The sequence below is a fragment of the Podarcis raffonei genome, chromosome 10 (genome assembly GCF_027172205.1).
Source record: "Podarcis raffonei isolate rPodRaf1 chromosome 10, rPodRaf1.pri, whole genome shotgun sequence".
NCBI lineage: Eukaryota > Metazoa > Chordata > Lepidosauria > Squamata > Lacertidae > Podarcis > Podarcis raffonei.
In genome coordinates this window covers 63,355,506-63,374,451 of record NC_070611.1, presented here as the reverse complement: position 1 = coordinate 63,374,451, position 18,946 = coordinate 63,355,506, and positions in this window count along the sequence as shown.

Here is an 18,946-nt window from a genome sequence, read left to right as displayed (position 1 = left end):
TCTGCCCCCTATGGGCCATGCGTTTATATTACAACTAAAGGAGCGCAGAAGATTTATGGCTTGAAGCCAAAGGGAGATTTAAGGGACTGGATTTATTTATTGACTTTGGAAGCCGAGCTTTGCATTGGATAGATTATACGAAAATTGTCGCCAAGAGGAAAGGGTGGTTCTGAGCATAGGCTGAGTGCTGCAGATTTTATTTTTATTTTGCAATAGATTTCTCACCTTTTTCTCCCAAGGAGATCAAAGTGGTGCTGGTGGTTCTCATTTAATCCCCCACAACAACCCCGGGTTAGGCTGAGAGGCAGTGATTGTCCCAATGTCACTCAGTGGGTTGCATGGCTGAGTGGGGATTGGAACCCTGGTCTCCCAAAGTCCTAGTCCTAGAACTCCCAAGGGTTCTTCAGTTGCATGATGGCAAAATGTGCCAGAATCCTAAAGAGCGTGATGTATGTATGATGTATGGAGGGGTGGTCTTGAGCTCCAGGGCAGGAAATTTAAAATCTCTATACAGTGGTACCTCTGGATGCAAACAGGATCCGTTCTGGAGCCCCGTTCGCATCCTGAAGCAAACACAATCTGCATCTGCGCGTGCGCAGGTCGTGATTCACTGCTTCCGCGCATGCGTGTGACGTCATTTTGAGCGTCTGCGCAAGCGGCAAAATCCGGAAGTAACGCGTTTAGTGTTGGTTGGGAAAGAAAACTAGGTAAATAAAAAAAGATAATTCCCTGGATGTCAAGATCCAGGTTTGATGAGAGAAACCCTGTAAAGATTTAAAACAACAATACATGCATTATTGCAAACAGACCACAAGTCTCAAGTGTTCTTTTTCCTCTAAAGAAAACTTGCCCAGTAGAGGCAGAAGTTTCTACTTTTCAGAGGTGGGCGAGTGGAAAACAATATCAGGAAATGAGTTATGGCCCTGGAAGCGACAGCTGTTAGTCATAAATGGCCTTTCTTTTGTTTTCTATTATTTAAAGAGCAAGTTTGCTTTCCAGGGCTGAATGTAATTTCCCAGTCCAAGAAATTGCTAGACAGTTCAGCCATATACTAAATATTACTCTTCTACACCTGCAGCCCCTGCTGCCAACACAAACGACCTGACCTGAATAATACAAGAAATTGGACAGGCATGCATTGTAAGAGATGAAATATACCTCTGAAGTTTTTCTCATCAACATAGGACAGTCAAAAGAAATTTCATTCAAGGGCAAGTTGATGCATTTCAGTCCTCTATCATAGTGAGTTGTTTGTGGTTCTGTCAAGTTTGGGCAAAAAGAGCCTAAGTCAGACCTCCCTGGACAAAGCGGTTACAAGGTGGGCTTCACTGAAAATGGACCCTTCAGACTTTTGCAAGGGCTGATTCTGGTCTGCAAATATGAAAGCCAAATGCACCTTTGTGCATAGAAAGGAAGACAAAAAATAAGTAGGCATTTTAGTCTGACAGCAGCAATCAGCCAAGTTTTTCTCTCGTCTTTTTCTTTTTTGCCATATGTTTCAGCAGTAGCTCTCTTCCATAGCAAGCACACAAGTTCCAGATGCACAGGGGGTCTTCCTTGCCTCGCCTCTCCCCACACCTCATGAAAACTTATGCATAGGGGAAGTTTGCCATGACAATAGAACAGTAGTATTGAAAATGGCCTGTAGCCATTATACCTGAAGGAGCACCTCCACCCCCATCGTTCTGCCCAGACACTGAGATCCAGATCCGAGGGCTTCTGGCGGTTCCCTCACTGCGAGAAGTGAGGTTACAGGCAACCAGGCAGAGGGCCTTCTCGGTAGTGGCACCCTTTCTGTGGAACGCCCTCTCATCAGATGTCAAAGAAATAAACAACTATCTGACCTTTAGAAGACACCTGAAAACAGCCCTGTTTAGGGGATTTTTTAATGTTTGATCTTTTATCGTGTTTTTAATGTTCTATTGGGAACCGCCCAGAGTGACTGGGGAAACCCAGCCAGATGGGTGGGGTATAAATAATAAATTATTATTATTATTAGTCTTCCAGCTTTGGGCTTCTCAGGACAGGCCATGTAAGTATTCCTAATGCAGTTCCTCTCCCCCACCTATTGATTCAGATACCAACAATTAAAAACAATGGGCTTTCTCACATACAGCCCTCTTCTCTCGGAAGGAAAGCAATGCCCAACCAGGTGAAAACAGAATAAATGAGGGAGGGAGGGAACTGCAGCCCAGTATAGGAAAAGAGGTGGTATGTGAACACCTAGCTACTTTAAATTACGGTAATTCAAATCTCCAGGGCCTGAAGAGATGCACCCAAAGGTACTTACATGAGCCTGCAGATGTAATGGTAGAGGCTCTGTTTATAATCTTTGAGAATTGTTGGAGAACAGGTGAGGTCCCCGCAGACTGGAGGCTACCAGCTGTTGTCCCCATCCTAAAAGGTGTGTGGACCCAGGTAGCTACAAACTAGTCAGCTTGATATCAATAACCAGGAAAGGTCCTAGAACAGATAATTTATCGGTTGGTCTGTGAGCACTTAGAAAAGGATGCTGTGATTACTAAGACTCAGCATGGGTTTCTCAAAAACAAGTCACGCCAGACAAATTTCATTTCTTTTTTTGATAGAGTTACAAGCTTGGTGGATCAGGGGGATGCTGTGGACATAGTGTATCTTGATTCCAGTAAGGCTTTTGACAAAGTCCCCCATGATATTCTTGCAGAGAAGCTGGTAAAATGTTGGTTGAACGAGGTAACTGTTAGGTGAATTTGTAACTGGTTAAATGTCCGAACCATTAGTACTCACTAATGGTTCCTCATCATGTGACTTGGACAAAGCAATTGAGGGGATGCTCATCAAATTTGCAGATGACAGCAAACTGGGAGGGTTAGCTAATGTTACAGAACACAGAACCGGGTTTCAAAATAACCGTAACAAATTAGAGAACTGGGCGCAAGCTAAGAATAAACCTTCAGTTCTAAATTTAGGTATGTATTATCAAGTTTGGGAAAACCCAACCCACTTTCTTTCTGAATGCATGTAGTACAAAATTTAAAAGGTGTCTCACTGCAATAAAATGCAATTCAGTCTTGCGTTTGTAGGATGGATACAATTCATATTCCCAAAATGAATAAACAATGATCTGGCTTGGTTCTGCGCTCCCATGAGTGTGGGGTGTGTGCAAACAGCTTCTCCACTCTCATTTAAGGTTCCCTGGTTCCCCATCCCTGGTCTTAAGTGCCTCAATTCTACCATCGTTCTCAAGCACCCTGTGTTCTTTTAAGTGTTTTTTGCCCAATAAAGAATTCTGAAGAATCAGAAGTGTTGCAGTATTGTGTGACATTTTCATTGCTCCTACTAAAGCGGGACAGCAAACGTTCTTCCCTCCATGTGTTGCTGGACTCCAGTGCCCATGAGCCACAGCCAGCATTGCCAATAATCCGGTGTGATGGGAGTTGTATTCCACATCAACTACCAAAGGGATTACCCACCTGTATGTTTATTTTTTGTTCCTTTCTTGCCTACCGCTGAAGACGAAGCACTGTTGTTGTTGTGGCGGCTGCCCGTCATCTCTCCAGTTCCTTAATTAATTCCCTGCCTGCTTCTGTGCAATCTTGAAACTGTCAGTGTTCAAAGGGAATCTCCCCCTGATATTTTTAAGCACGAAATCCCTGGCACCCTGGAGCGCCTTTGCCATTCTTGTTTGCAATTTCCTTTTTGTTTTTATCTGCCCCGCCACCGCCACCAATTCTCGGCCCTTTCACCGGAGACATTCCGAAGCAGAGATGACATCATCTATCATGTTGTGAGGAGGCGGCTCTTGACAGTTCTATTTTGCTCTTTGTTATCAAACTGCACCAATGTCACTTGGCATTACTTGTTTCTATCTGGGGAAACTCAAATTGGTTCTGCCAGCAAAATTTGCAATACATGGACTCGGTCATTGCTCTTTCCCAGGTGCTCATCTCCAGTTCCCAAGTGGGTGTTGTAGTTTGACCAACACTGCTATCTTCTGTATGCCTACTCAGATGTAAGCAGCACTGAGTTCATTCAGACTTGCTGCCAAGTATGAATGTCTAGGATCATGGCCTAAGCTGCAACAGATCAAAAGCAAAGAAGCTATGGTACAAATATACCAACATGATGTTTCTGCCTTGGAAAATGTTTCCTTTCATTGGGAAGAAAAACCCTTTTATTTGTTCTATTTTTAATAGCCATTCAATTGGAACATTCTCCAAAATATAAAAGTGAAGTAGTATCATCAATTTATACGATACAGCAAAAACTAATCTGTATAAATCCGTGTCCTTCAAAGGTCAGCACTGGACCCCTCTAAGGTCTGAGCCATAGGCAGCTGCCTAGTTGGCTCTGACTGTTTCCATCAGTAGCTATTCCATTTGGCTGCACCCAAGGGAAAGGTGAGACAATGACCCACCTTGTTGGCTTAGCTGCTATCTACTGCCACATAGCTTCCCTCAGAACTGTCTGTCCATGTCATCGCCATTCAACCCAGTTGCATCAGAGGAAGCCCAGGAAGTTAGATAGCTGGGGTGGGGCCACATCCTTAGCTTGGCTGGACCAACTCTCCTCCTCCCAGAACTGTCTCATGCAGTGAGCGTTCCAACTGGTCACTGTATAACCGTTATGGGACAGTGCAAAGGAGTCAGAATCCACCTCTCCTTGCCCTCTCTCTTCCTTCTCCCTTTGGTATCAGGTCTTGTGAGCCATTATTTTAAAATGTAAACCATCTTTTAGTGCTTTCCTGGAAAGTTGGAATGTGTGTTGTGAATAAGTAACTAATCGTTCAACTTGGAAAAGGCTCCACAAGGAGCAGAGTTAATAACTCAAATCAACTACCATCTGTGGTGGAGTTATGGTCCACCATGCTCTGTGTTCAGTCATTTTGGCAAGCCTTATCCATTCACCTAAATAAACGTGTAAGGGGAATCTGCTGGTTCCCCTTGCCCACACTGCATTAAGGATCACGTTAGGAGAATCTGCTTGCTCAGACTGCATTAAGAATGTTTCAAGAATATTTGTGTTGGAAAAGCTCAGCCTTGAGCTAGACTGATAGAAAGTTGGCACCCTGTTTTTCTTGCTGAATCTGGCATCCAGCTCTGATAATGCAGGCATGCTTTTCCTTGGAGAATGTGACTTAATTTCAATGTGTGTGTAAAGCTAAGCCAAGGGAATACCTCTATAGCCACCTGTGTAATTTCAAGCTCTGTGGACTCCACTTTTGTGAGTTCCTCAGTGGCTGCTTTTCTGACTAAGTAAAGCCACCTCAAACATCACAATGGCGTGTTTATTGAAGAAATCACTATGTCTGAAAATTTGGGTTGTCATACAAAAAGTGAAAATCCAGACACAAAAGTTGAGCTTTGGGGGGGGGGGCAAAGTTAAACTCTTTTATTGGGGGGGAAGCTTTGTTGTTGTTGTTTAGTCATATCTTCGTGACCCCATGGACCAGAGCACGCCAGGCACTCCTGTCTTCCACTGCCTCCCGCAGTTTGGTCAAACTCATGTTCGTAGCTTTGAGAACACTATCCAACCATCTCGTCCTCTGTCGTCCCCTTCTCCTTGTGCCCTCAATCGTTCCCAACATCAGGGACTTTTCCGGGGAGTCTTCTCTTCGCATGAGGTGGCCAAAGTATTGGAGCCTCAGCTTCAGGATCTGTCCTTCCAGTGAGCACTCAGGGCTGATTTCCTTCAGAATGGAGAGGTTTGATCTTCTTGCAGTCCATGGGACTCTCAAGAGTCTCCTCCAGCACCATAATTCAAAAGCATTAATTCTTTGGTGATCAGCCTTCTTTATGGTCCAGCTCTCACTTCCATACATCACTACTGGGAAAACCATAGCTTTAACTATAAGGACCTTTGTCGGCAAGGTGATGTCTCTGCTTTTTAATATGCTGTCTAGGTTTGTCATTGCATTTCTCCCAAGAAGCCGGCGTCTTTTAATTTCGTGACGGCTGTCACCATCTGCAGTGATCATGGAGCCCAAAAAAGTAAAATCTCTCACTGCCTCCATTTCTTCTCCTTCTATTTGCCAGGAGGTGATGGGACCAGTGGCCATGATCTTTGTTTTTTTGATGTTGAGCTTCAGACTATATTTTGCGCTCTCCTCTTTCACCCTCATTAAAAGGTTCTCTAATTCCTCCTCACTTTCTGCCATCAAGGTTGTGTCATCTGCATATCTGAGGTTGTTGATATTTCTTCCGGCGATCTTAATTCCAGCTTGGGATTCATCCAGCCCAGCCTTTCGCATGATGAATTCTGCATATAAGTTAAATAAGCAGGGGGACAATATACAGCCTTGCCGTACTCCTTTCCCAATTTTGAACCAATCAGTTGTTCCATATCCAGTTCTAACTGTAGCTTCTTGTCCCACATAGAGATTTCTCAGGAGACAGATGAGGTGATCAGGCACTCCCATTTCTTTAAGAACTTGGCATAGTTTACTGTGGTCAACACAGTCAAAGGCTTTCACGTAGTCAATGAAACAGAAGTAGAAGCTTTTTTTAGCTTTGCCCAAAGTTGTTGAGCTACTTTTTATGAAATTCGCCAAAATCAACACTACCAACACGGACTGCCATACGTCTGGATTTTTAAAGTTACACACACACACGTTTTCTTTGGCATTTATTTCGCATGAAATTGTTGGTTAATTTGTCCTAATTTACATCGTGCAGTGCAGAGCTCTCAGGTTACATACGCTTTAGGTTACAGTCTTCGCTAACCCAGAAATAGTACCTTGGGTTAAGAATTTTGCTTCAGGATGAGAACAGCGGCGGCACGGCAGTAGCAGGAGGCCCCATTAGCTAAAGTGGTGCTTCAAGTTAAGAACAGTTTCAGGTTAAGAACAGACCTCCAGAACGAATTAAGTACTTAACCCGAGGTACCATGGTAATTTTGAATTCTTAAGGGTGTTGAACAATCATTTGATAAAAAATGTCTTTATGTTTAGAAGTGTGACCCTCAAACCACCAGTAATTAGCTGGCAAGGTGTGGTGGGAAACTGATAATGAAAGAGAATTAGGCTACAAAGCAACATCATTGATGGAAGGAACCTCTTTAAAAACCATGCTGTTTTCAGTTATGGCTGAGGTATATTTTGCACCAGACTTAGTTGTATTTTCTACATCTCCTTTACCTTTAAAACTAACTGAGTGAGCTACATCATTTGCATGAAGTTGAGGGTCCAGCCTTTCCCTTCGTTTTTGACTTTCACTAGTTGTAGCCTCTGCTGCATCTGTTTCCTCCAGTGTCTCTGACACTTCACGAACCTAATGAATAGGTTTTTTAAAAGACAAATAAGCTATCTTTCTGTTTTTCTTCATGCTTTTTTATTGCTCTCTTTTTCCACTTTCCACTTCCTGATGATAATGATGTTTACTGATATGCATGAAATCACTTTTGGGAACAACGCACAAATAACAGTCAAAATAAACCACACTCTACGTCACAAAAGAAAGAAATAAGAATGAATTGATGGAACCTTAGTCAACTGCAGTCCTGGTTCAACTCTCACCTTCCTATTCAACCTGGTCTGATTTCATGCTTGCTGAAATACCCTTGGTAATTTCTCTCTGCTTGTCCAGACACTTATCAGAACATCCACAAGCAAGTTCTGGCAAGCTTGGGAGAAGAATACACCAGTGCTGTAAAGCACATTGTCTTGCAACATGATGTCACAGATGTCATCAGGGAGTAGGAGAAATGAAGAGTGGAAACAATACAGCAAATGAAAATACCAGAATTCAACAGTGGCAATAGATTGTCATCTACATGCAGCTGCTGGGAGAGATCATCGGGGTTTGGGCTGGGTGTTCATCAGTATGCGGATGATACCCAGCTCTACCTCTCTTTCAAATCAGAACCAGTGAAGGCAGTGAAGGTCCTATGTGAGTGCCTGGATGGATGGCAGCTAACAGATTGAGGTTGAATCCTGACAAGACAGAAGTACTGTTTTGGGGGGACAGGAGGCGGGCAGGTGAGGAGGACTCCCTGGTCCTGGATGGGGTAACTGTGCCCCTAAAGGACCAGGTACGCAGCCTGGGAGTCATTCTGGACTCACAGCTGTCCATGGAGGCGCAGGTCAATTCTCTGCCCAGGGCACCTCCCACCAAATGTCCTCCCACCAGATGTCAAAGAAATAAAGAACTATCTGACTTTTAGAATACATCTGAAGGCAGCCCTGTTTAGGGAAGCTTTTTAATATTTGATGAATTATTGTATTTTAATATTCTGTTGGAAGCCACCCAGAGTGGCTGGGGAAACCCAGCCAGATGGGCGGGAAACAAACAAACAAACAAACAAACAAACAAATAATGTTTCAAGGGTATCTTCTCGGTTTACAATATATACAGTGGTACCTCAGGTTACATACGCTTCAGGTTACATATGCTTCAGGTTACAGACTCCGCTAACCCAGAAATAGTGCTTCAGGTTAAGAACTTTGCTTCAGGATGAGTACAGAAATCATGCTCCGGCGGCGCGGCAGCAGCAGGAGGCCCCATTAGCTAAAGTGGTGCTTCAGGTTAAGATCAGTTTCAGGTTAAGTACGGACCTCCAGAATGAATTAAGTACTTAACCTGAGGTACCACTGTACTAATAACTCAGAGGAGCGTCAACCACACAGGCCTCTACTTCTTCACATACCTATAAATCCACCACTGGCTATGATCTTTCTCAAATGCTTTACATGTCTAGTACTTCTGCCTTGGGTTGAGTATCTAATCATGCTTCTAGATTATGGGATGGGGAACCAAACTCGGACTCCAACTCCTATTGGTCCCCAGTCAGTATGGCCAGTGGTCAGGGATGGTGGGAGTCCAATAACCTTTGGAGACCCACTGGTTCACTGGTCTAGGTGATGAATTTGGACATTCTGCTATACCCTTTGCCTCCCTGGTTAAGTCACTCATGCCTAATCTCCACTGCTCTCCGACATCAAGGGTGGCAGAATTGCAAGATGGTGCCAAGCTTCCGAGGCATTTGTGAACATCTGCTTAATAGCGTGGAGCTATCACAAGCAGTTTCCTGACATGCCGCATGCGTTAGATGAAAAGGTCAGCTTGCTGTTAACCTTGTGGGGAAATTTGCAAAAAAATAAAATAAACAAAAATAAACCCATACAAGCCCTCAACATTTCAAATTGAGATTTCGTTTGGCAGGATGACAGCAAGCTTAACATTTCCATACTTCTGCATTTTGTTATTGTAATATACCCTTATGGAAATTCCATTTTTCTTCTCTTGACTCGATGGGGCCCTCCAACATCTTTTAAAAAGCACACAGCCAATTTCAGTTTAAATGTTTGAATTAAGTTTGCCCCATTTTTGTCAGTTATCTCACCATTTATGCCCAACCCTTTTAAAATAAAAATGTGCCAAGATGGCTTACATAACAAAACGATAAAATCATTTAAAAATGATAATTCTAAAGAGGGAGAATGTATAAAAACCACAGCAGCATAACAACATACAGGTTAAGAACCTCAGGTTAGGAACTTAATTCATTCTAGAGGTCTGTTCTTAACCTGAAACTGTTCTTAACCTGAGGTACCACTTTAGCTAATGGGAGCTCCTGCTGCCGCCGCACAATTTCTGTTCTCATCCTGAAGCAAAGTTCTTAACCCGAGTTACTATTTCTGGTTAGCGGAGTCTGTAACCTGAAGCGTATGTAACCTGAAGTGTCTGTAACCCGAGGTATACAAGAGGCATCAGGACATTTTGGGGTTTTTTTAAAAAAAATACAGTGTGAAATAAAAATGACTTTAAAACAGGCTGGGAGGTGTGTGTGTGTGATTGGCACATCTCTTTTGGAAAGAGTTCAACAGTTAATAACATAGGAAGGGGAGTGCTAGATGAGACCAAAGGCCATCTTGTCCAGCATCCTGTTCTCCCAGTGGCCAACAAGTTGCCCATGAGAAGCCTACAACCAAGAACTGAATTCAACAATGCTATCCAGAGGTGACTCAGGCTCCCTTGTGCCCTTGGCAAGGAGACATACCAGCGCCACCTCCGTCCCTTGTATTGGTGCCAACCGTCCCTTGCCCCCTTGCCAGAAGAGTCTGTGTGCCCCGCTTGACCTCCCAGAGCAGCAAAGAAGCAGCCCAGGAAGTACATGAATGGGCAGGTGGTCTCCTAGCCACTTTCAGCCGCAGTGAAAAGACATAATTTTTGCGCCTCCCCCGCCCCCCGCCTGTGTCCTTGGTGGGGGGCCAACCAGCTCCCTAGGTACATTCCTGACATAGTCCCCACTTGTAATTCTCTGTATCTGGTATACCATCCTGATTCTTCAACTCCCCATTCTCTTCCCCGCCATCGTCAGAAGCCAACCATCACCTCCACGACATCGCCTCAGGACTCATGACAATTACCACCAATAAGGTCTTTTCTCTGATACTCACCTATTTGGCCTTTACAGTCAATGAAATTCAATGAATGTAACATTGAATCCAGTTGGGACTACCTGTGTTCAATTGCTAATTAAGAAATTTTAGTGACATGAGGAGGTGTGTATCAATTGTTGTTGTTAGCAGCTCTGAGCCCGGCTTCGGCTGGGGAGGGCGGGATATAAATAAAATATTATTATTATTATTATTATTATTATTATTATTATTATTATGTAGGGCCCTCGTACCTACGGGACTGCCTCTCCTGGTATGTCCCACAGAGAAACTTACAGTCTTCAAATAAAAACATCTTGAAGGTCCCAGGCCACAGAGAGGTTAGGCTGGCCTCAACTAGAGCCAGGGCTTTTTCGGCTGTGGCTCCGATCTGGTGGAACACTCTGTCACAAGAGACTAGGGCCCTGTGGGACTTGACATCTTTCCGCAGGGCCTGCAAGACAGAGCTGTTCCACCAGGCCTTTGGCCAAGGCACAGCCTGACTCCCTCCCTCAGCAATCTTCGCGGAGCTCTGGCCCAATGGTTGCCAGTGGGTTGATTTGAATTAATTTTATAATGAATGATTTTAGAGTGTTGTGTTGTGTTGTACTTTTGTACTGTTTTATTGTTGTTAGCCGCCCTGAGCCCGGCTTCGGCTGGAGAGGGCGGGATATAAATAAAATTTATTATTATTATTATTATTATTATTATTATTATTATTATTATTATTATTACTACTCAGAGTACACCCATTAAATTAATGGACATGCCAAACTTAGATTCATTACTTTCAATGGGTCTGCTCTGAGTAATCTTTATCTATATATCAAATCAGCAAAGTCTTGGGTAAAAAAACTACAGTGACAGCTGCATTCTCCCTCTGGTCGGTTCACTTTGCTGACAGGAATTAACCTCTACTGAGAGACTGGCCTTATACTCTGCTAACTGTTTCTCAGAGAAACTTGATGCAATGCCCACAGCCGGCCACCATCCATCCAGTAATGCCATCAAATCTGATTCTTCTAGCACCATCCAAACTCTTCAGGATTGGTTTGTCCTTCCTTTGGCAAAGATGCAAGGCCAATTAATTTTTGTCCATTCACTTACCGGCTCAGTATGTTCTCCGATCAAATATACCATGAATACTGAAGTTCAAAGGTCATGTAGTTTCATTTCCCCCCTTTCCTCAAGAAATACCATAGTAACCTGATGTCATATTAGGTTTGTCGATGGCAATTTTCGCTCAAATAATCGGTCACAGTGACATAGCCCATTATTCTTTTTCGTCACTGAAGACTTGGTTGGTACATTAAAAAATCGCCACCTCTAGCAAATGGAACACTAGTCCAGAGCTTCCCAGGGATGTGTGAAGTTTGGCTCATTTGAAAGATGGGGAGCTGTATTAAGCCTCCCAGATGAAGGGACTTAAGGGGAAGAGGAAAATCCCATTAATGAGTAATGGGATGTATCATGTAATGAGTGGGTGCATAAGCCATGAGCAAGCCAAATTGTTTAATTCACGATGTTGAAGTTTCTTGCTTTACAAAGTAAATAACTATGCAATTTCCAATGATGACTAATTGAATAAAACAAAATGAGACCAATACCTTTAGGCTCGTTTCTGATTCAGACATAATTTGTAGTGATTTGTGACAGCATCTACTTACCCATCTTTAACTACATCATACCCTGCCACGATAGGTCTGCATCTCTAGGGGCATATTGGCAATGGCACAATCTCTCAAGTGAGGCTCCAATTTTATTATTAAACTGGAACGTCCTGGCTGCTTAGAGAAGCATTTGTCAGGGAGGTATGATCTTATTCCCTTCCACTCAGCACAGAGGAGAGATGCTTTAAATTAATTCCTAGCTGGTACCTGACTCCTCACCTGACCCTAGCAGTTTTTAAGGTAATGACATTAGCATTAAATGAGTGAACATATGTCATCAGCCAAACAGGATTCTATCTTAAAGTGCTTTTGTGTTGAGCTGTCTCTTTCTCCAGCTTCTTATTGTTCTGTCTTCTGGAAGACCACCAGAATGGTGTGCTCCCATGGTCTCCCATGCAATGCCGAATGTGATGCCACACTTGGCATCGGCCTTTGTGTGTCATCAAAGCTTAAACCAAGGCACTGTTTTAGGCTGCCATAGCCTTTTATGCCTGGGAGGAGATGGGTGGCTAGTCAGCAGTTGGTAAGGAGAGGTCCCAGAAAAGAAACAATCTCCAGCCACACCTTCCCAAACACATTCCCAGACGGGTAAAAATAACCCATTGTGATGGAAGGGGTGTGGAGAGTTGGGTACCATTTCTCACATGTGGTGTTCCTGTGCAAAAAATGGGGTATTTTGTGGCACATGTAGCAGTGTCAGTTCCACAGACTGAAGTGGTTGTGTGGACATATATGGGGTGATGTGTTCTCCTAGGTGAACTCTGCAGGTAAAAATAGCCGCTGCCTCCATATCATCTGCAATAGAATATGGTCCTGAGGTAAGAATTGGAAATACCACATTTTTCGCTCTATAGGACACACTTTTCCCCTCCAAAAATTAAGGGGAAATGTTTGTGTGTCCTATGGAGTGAATGCAGGCTCCTTGGCTTCAGCGATAGCAACGCGAAGCCTCCGAAGCGCAGTGGGAGCGCTCCCTCCGCGCTCCGGAGGATTCGCGTTGCTTTTGCTGAAGCCTGGAGAGCGAGAGGGGTCGGTGCACACCGACCCCTCTCGCTCTCTAGGTTTCAGGGATAGCCGCCTGAAGCCTTTGGAGCGCAGTGGGAACTCGCACTGCACTCCGAAGGCTTTGGGTTCCTTTTGCTGAAGCCGGGAGAGCAAGACTCTCCTGGCTTCAGCAGAAAGGGAGAGCTGCGCAGCGCCCCTTCAGCAAAGCGGGAGGAGAAATGGAAGGGGATCTATTTCTCCTGCCCCTTCACTGAAGGGGCTCTGAGCAGAGAGGGGGAGATTTTTTTCCCCCTGTTCTCCCCTTCCTATGGTCTGGTGTGTCCTATGGTCCGGTGCGTCCTATGGTCTGGTGCGTCCTATAGAGCGAAAAATAGGGCAATTGCTTTTCCTCATGGCGGATGTAATTGGTAGAACCACTCTCCCTTTCAAGCATGTCAGTGAAGCTCAGATGCTGACAGGAGAGAAGAAGCAGACACAGGGAGAGGACAGTTAACAGCAGAAAGCAGAGAGGAAGGGGAGAGCAGCTGTAATCTGACCTCTGACCAAAGGTACAGACAGATGTGTGAGAACTACGATAGTGGGCAAGACATTGGAATGCAGGAAATATGCTCTGCCAAATCTCATAGGATTTCAAAAGTGGCAGAGACCCGTGAAAGATACCAGAAGAGAAGGCGGGGCTTCCGTGCTGGGGAAGGGGGAGGAGCTCAGTCCGGGCAACTCCACCTTCTGGGGAGGACGATGAGTAGAGGAGCTCCGTCTTAGTTTGTTATTTTAGCAATAAATTTGAAATAATTAACAGCCAGAGTCGTCTTGTGTTTGTGGCAGAGACGAAGCCGTAACAAAGCATCATATTTCCACATCAGTGCGGCACAGTTGCTAACCATGATGCCAGAAGATTGACTAAATCCAAGGGCCAGCATGAGATGAGAGCACTCACAGAAGAGGTGGCAAATATGTCACTCCAAGGGGACCTCGGGATCCTGGAGCTGTCCAAAGTGCTGATCTGAAAAAGTGGCCCTGAACCTCTATAGTGCTGAAGTTTCTAGTGTGACCTGGAATGAATTGAGCAGTATGTTTACACCACAGAGGAGAAAATTACAGGAAGAAGCAAATAAAGCTGTCATATACCTAGTCCAACTATTGGTCTGTCTCATTACAGTGGTACCTCAGGTTAAGAACTTAATTCATTCCGGAGGTCCATTCTTAACCTGAAACTGTTCTTAACCTGAAGCACCACTTTAGCTAATGCGGTGTCCCGCTGCCATCACGCCGCCGCCACACGATTTCTGTTCTCATCCTGAAGCAAAGTTCTTAACCCGAGGTACTATTTCTGGCTAAGTGGAGTCTGTAACCTGAAGTGTCTGTAACCTGAAGCGTCTGTAACCTGAAGTACCACTGTATCATATGCTGACCCACAGTGGGTCTATAGGAATTCAGACAGGAATCTTTCCTAGTCCTACCTACAGATGCCAGGGACTGAACTGGTGACCCTTGGCATACAGAGTGTGCCCTCTTACCACTGTACTATGGCCCGTACCTCTAATTATTCCATCAAATCACCATGTTGGGGGAACTGTATATTCCTATGTTCTTTTATTCTTTCTCCCTCTCTTCTCCTGTCCTTTTTATCCTTTTCCTTTTCTTTTCCGTCTTTTGCTTAACACTGCAGGTGAAGTTCTGAAGAACTGGAAAGCTCGTTCACCGTTTTGTGAGACTTTAGTTACTCCTTATAAAGATATTATATTATTACTACATTTGGATTCCCCCACCCGCTAAAAAATCAATATATTTCTAAAAGCAAATTAATTTTGGCAGCTGTTATTAATTTCGGCAAGTATTGAAGTCAAACAGCGATGGGGAAACGAGTGAAATTCTTGTTAGTCATCCGGCCTTCATCATCACAGGAAGTCCCCGTGTGATGTACCTATCTATATTGTTTCCCCTCCGCCCTAAAAAAATGTGCAATTCCAGTGATGAAAATGCAGGGGGAGGGCAGAGAGAGGGGAGGAGAAGGAGAAGGAGGTGCTGCCAGGCTTAAAAAGTCCTTCAGATCTGACAAGCATTTGCTTTCACCTTCATCTTCCTAGTGATTCGCAAGCATAGCATTAGTCAGAGCTATCCAATCTCGTCGCCCCTGCGGCAATGAAGGCACCACAGAAATAAATCTAACACAATCGAGACAGCTCTGCATTTATGGGTATTCTTTTGGAACTCGCTGGAATCTCCTTGGTTGATGCTGAATGCACATGGGACCTGCACAACTCAATAGGGCCACTGCGAAATAGGAAGTTTGCTTCCTTCCATCTCAATATGGGGCTGAGCATCAGGATAGGATGGGAGGCGGGGGCCGTGATTCTAGAAAGGGGTGTCCAGATTCTCCTCTTCTCCCCCAGAAGCAAACTAGGCAGGCTAAGTGTCCCCTTTCAGCAAAAACCAAACCCTTTCCCCTTTTATCTCATGCATTGTGGGGTTGGACTAGATGACTGACTCTACGATTCTGTTTATTCGATTCCATAATTCCCTGTGTATTAGATTGTAATGGTGAGGGCAGGGACTGTCATTGCTGACATAGTAAGCTGGTTTGGGTGCCTCTTTTTTTGCTGAGAAGAGGGTTTAAAATGCTTAAAATCTGGGATGCCTAACAAGGGTTGTGCAAGGCACACAGATCCCAATTCAATTTGGGGGCCCAATTTAGCAATCTTGTTTGGGCCCCAAACTGAACTGGGGAACTTGCACTGTCCTAAGTTTTAATTAGGTTTTTTTTTTTGTCTGAATTTGGTTTGGGGTGCCACCCCTAGCTGGGCTAACCCCTAGTTCTGACGGAACTGGTCTTACCTTCCCCATAACAATTTTTTTCTGGCCCCTCAAGATTTTGGTGGTGGGTGGTAAAATCAACAGAAAAAATTAAGTTACAGGTAGGTAGCCGTGTTGGTCTGCTGTAGCCGAAACAAAATAAAAAAAAAATCCTTCCAGTAGCATCTTAGAGACCAACTAAGTTTGTTCTTGGTATGAGCTTTCGTGGGCATGCACACTTCTTCAGATACACAGAAAAAATTAAAGCAGAAATAGCACAGCTGTGGACAGAGACCAGCGCACTAGTGAAGGAGCAAACCACCCTCTCCTTGGCCACCAGAGAGTTCATTTTGTGAATGGAGAGTGGGGTGTCAATCCCTTTTCTTAACTGATCTGAAGAGAGGAGGGGAGGCTGCCTACCTGTGTGCGACCTATGTGTGTCTGCATAGGAGTATGCCTGACTAATCAGCTTCATATTATTCTGCATGTTGATTTTTATATTGACATTGTTTAAATTGTTATACAGTTGCCTCGAGATTGAGGGTGTAGGCAGTATAAAAATAGTTTAATAAAATAATAAATACAGTTATTAAAGGTTAAACTGCTGGGAGTTAGAAACACTTGCTGGTCTCCTGCAAAGCATGCCAGGTTTGGCCAGTAAATCCCAAAAGTGCCTTCTGTAAAGTGCATCCAAGCACAGGCGAATATATTTTCTGAATATTGTTACGCTGCTGGCCTGAGTTATTTGAAGCAAAAGAAATGAACCTCTTCTTTAAGCTTTCTGTCTTTTAGCATATTCCTGATTGCAAAGGGATTCTGGAAGATGCTTGACTCGGCAGCTGAGACAACACACAACTGAGGAGTGGGAACCAGAAGTGTTGGTAGACAGAGATGCTGAGAGCATCCCTCGAAAGTTAAAGGGTAGCCTCTGACAGCATCTGCTCCAAGTCCTGATATGGAGGAGAAATAGGAAGGGGATTGGAGCAACAGAAGAGAAGGAATGATGAAGAAATCAGGCTAGTTCAGAGATCAAGAAGAGAGATTTAGAAGGGAAGGAGGAGAGGGAGACAAATTCATAGGGGAGAGGGCTATCGATGGCTGCTACCTATGATGGCTATGGTCTGCCTCCACACTTGGAGTCAACAATGCTTCTGAATAAGAGTTTCTGGAAACCACAGGAGGGGAGAATGCTCTTGTGCTCAAATCCTGCTCATTGGTTTCCCACAGGCATCTCGACTGGCCACTGTGAGAACAGGATGGGCAATTGGCCCAAACCAGCAGGGTCTCCTTATGTCCATATATTCATCTTAGGCAATGGAGGGAAAACAAGCGAGCTGAATTAGTGGATGGCTTTGGTGAGGACAACAAAGAGGGGAAACAGGAAGTACAATAGTATAGAATGGTTTGGGGCTCTCATCCCTAGAAAGGAAGGAGGAGAAAAGACAGACAGGAGAGGACACTGTACAAGAGGAGCAAGGAGAAAAACTGTATCAGGGAAAACAGGAGAAAACATCAGAATGTCAGAAGAGCTTGTGGGATCAGGCCAATGGCTCATCTAGCCAAGCACCCTGTTCTCACAGTGGCCAACCACATGTCTGTGGGAAGCTTTTCATGCCCCTTGAAAGACCCCTCCTCACAGATGGAAAGTTAGTCCAGCCCTAGTTTAAACTTGGAGAACATTGACTCTTTCCATCTTTGTACATATAAAAATCTTGCTGCTGTGAGCCAGGCACAGCCCGCAATTTAAAGCTCTGTGTCTGACAGCTTTTACTTTTTTGCTCCAGAGCTTTCCCCACAAAAACCCACTCTTCAATCAAGCAAATGTCAATCCACAGAAAACCCAAATTCAGCTTTAAGGTGGATTTTCATGGGGAAAGCTTGAGGTGCAAAAAAATATATGCTCAGAGACAGAGTGTGTGCGTCTGTATGAAAAGAGCAGGGCAAAGTGTAGATAAGCCCTTAGTTTCTTGATTTTACTCTGTAGCCTTTATATTATTCAACTGTATGCAAGAATTGCTAGTGTGCCAAGTGAGGCCAGCAGGCACAAGTGACAGGGCCTTTTTAGTGGTTGCCCTGCTGATGTCGATGATAATAACATTTGAATTTGGAAGCATTGCTGCCACCAACTGTAGATGCAGACCATAGCCATCATGACTTATTAGTAGACATGTGTAGAATTGCCCAGAGGTTTTGAGGACTCCTGGGGTCAGAGACAAAGCTGACACTGGTGCTGTCAATGGCATCAACTGATGGTGTTATAGGAAGAGAAGAAGGAGAGTCCAGAGTTTGGTTCTCAGAGTGGCCAACCGGATGCCCATGGGAAACCCAGAAGCAGGACTGTGTTCTCCTTATTCTCCTTTTTCCCAGAAGCTGGTATTCAGAGGCATATTGCTCCAAAGGTGGAAGTAGAACAAAGGCATGTGCTCTATGTGTCAAGTGGCTGCCAGCAGTGTACACCTCAAAGCAATCAATGTCAAAAGAAAAGTAGTGAGATTCTGGTGCAGACATTTATTGCTCTCTCTCTCTCTCTCTCTTCCACTAAAATATTACTCCAAATGGATATTGAACTCTTCTCTTTAATTTGAGGATTCAAACAGGAACAGATCATGCAAAGCAGTTCATCATTGTCCCATGATAGCAACGCAAACCTGCATGCGCGATGGAGATATTTTTCATATATTCTATTGTTAGAGCACCTTTAGCATGACAAAGGGAGAACAAAGTTGCACAACGATTAGCATTTTAAATGGTTTATCTTGCCCTGAGATTTGACTTCAGCCTTTTGTCGGCTTTTCAGATTAGCACAGCGCGTAATGACTTTTGTGAAGATGATCCTTCTGATTTGATTGGCGCACGAAATGTAATAACGCAGCTTTCCCAGGCTTGGAAGAACAGTTTCCTTTCCCCCACAAGGAAGGGCAAAACCGGTTTGCAACTCAGAGGAATACTTTTAGCTTCAATCAGGGGTGGGAAAGTCCTTTCAGCCCAAGGGTTGCATTCCCCTTAACAGCAATCTTCCAGGGGCTGCTTGCTGTTGGCAGAAGGGGCCAGAATCCAAAGGTGGGGAAAACAATGGGTGCAAATCTTACCTTTGTACTGTAGCCTGCATTCCAGCAGCCACTCA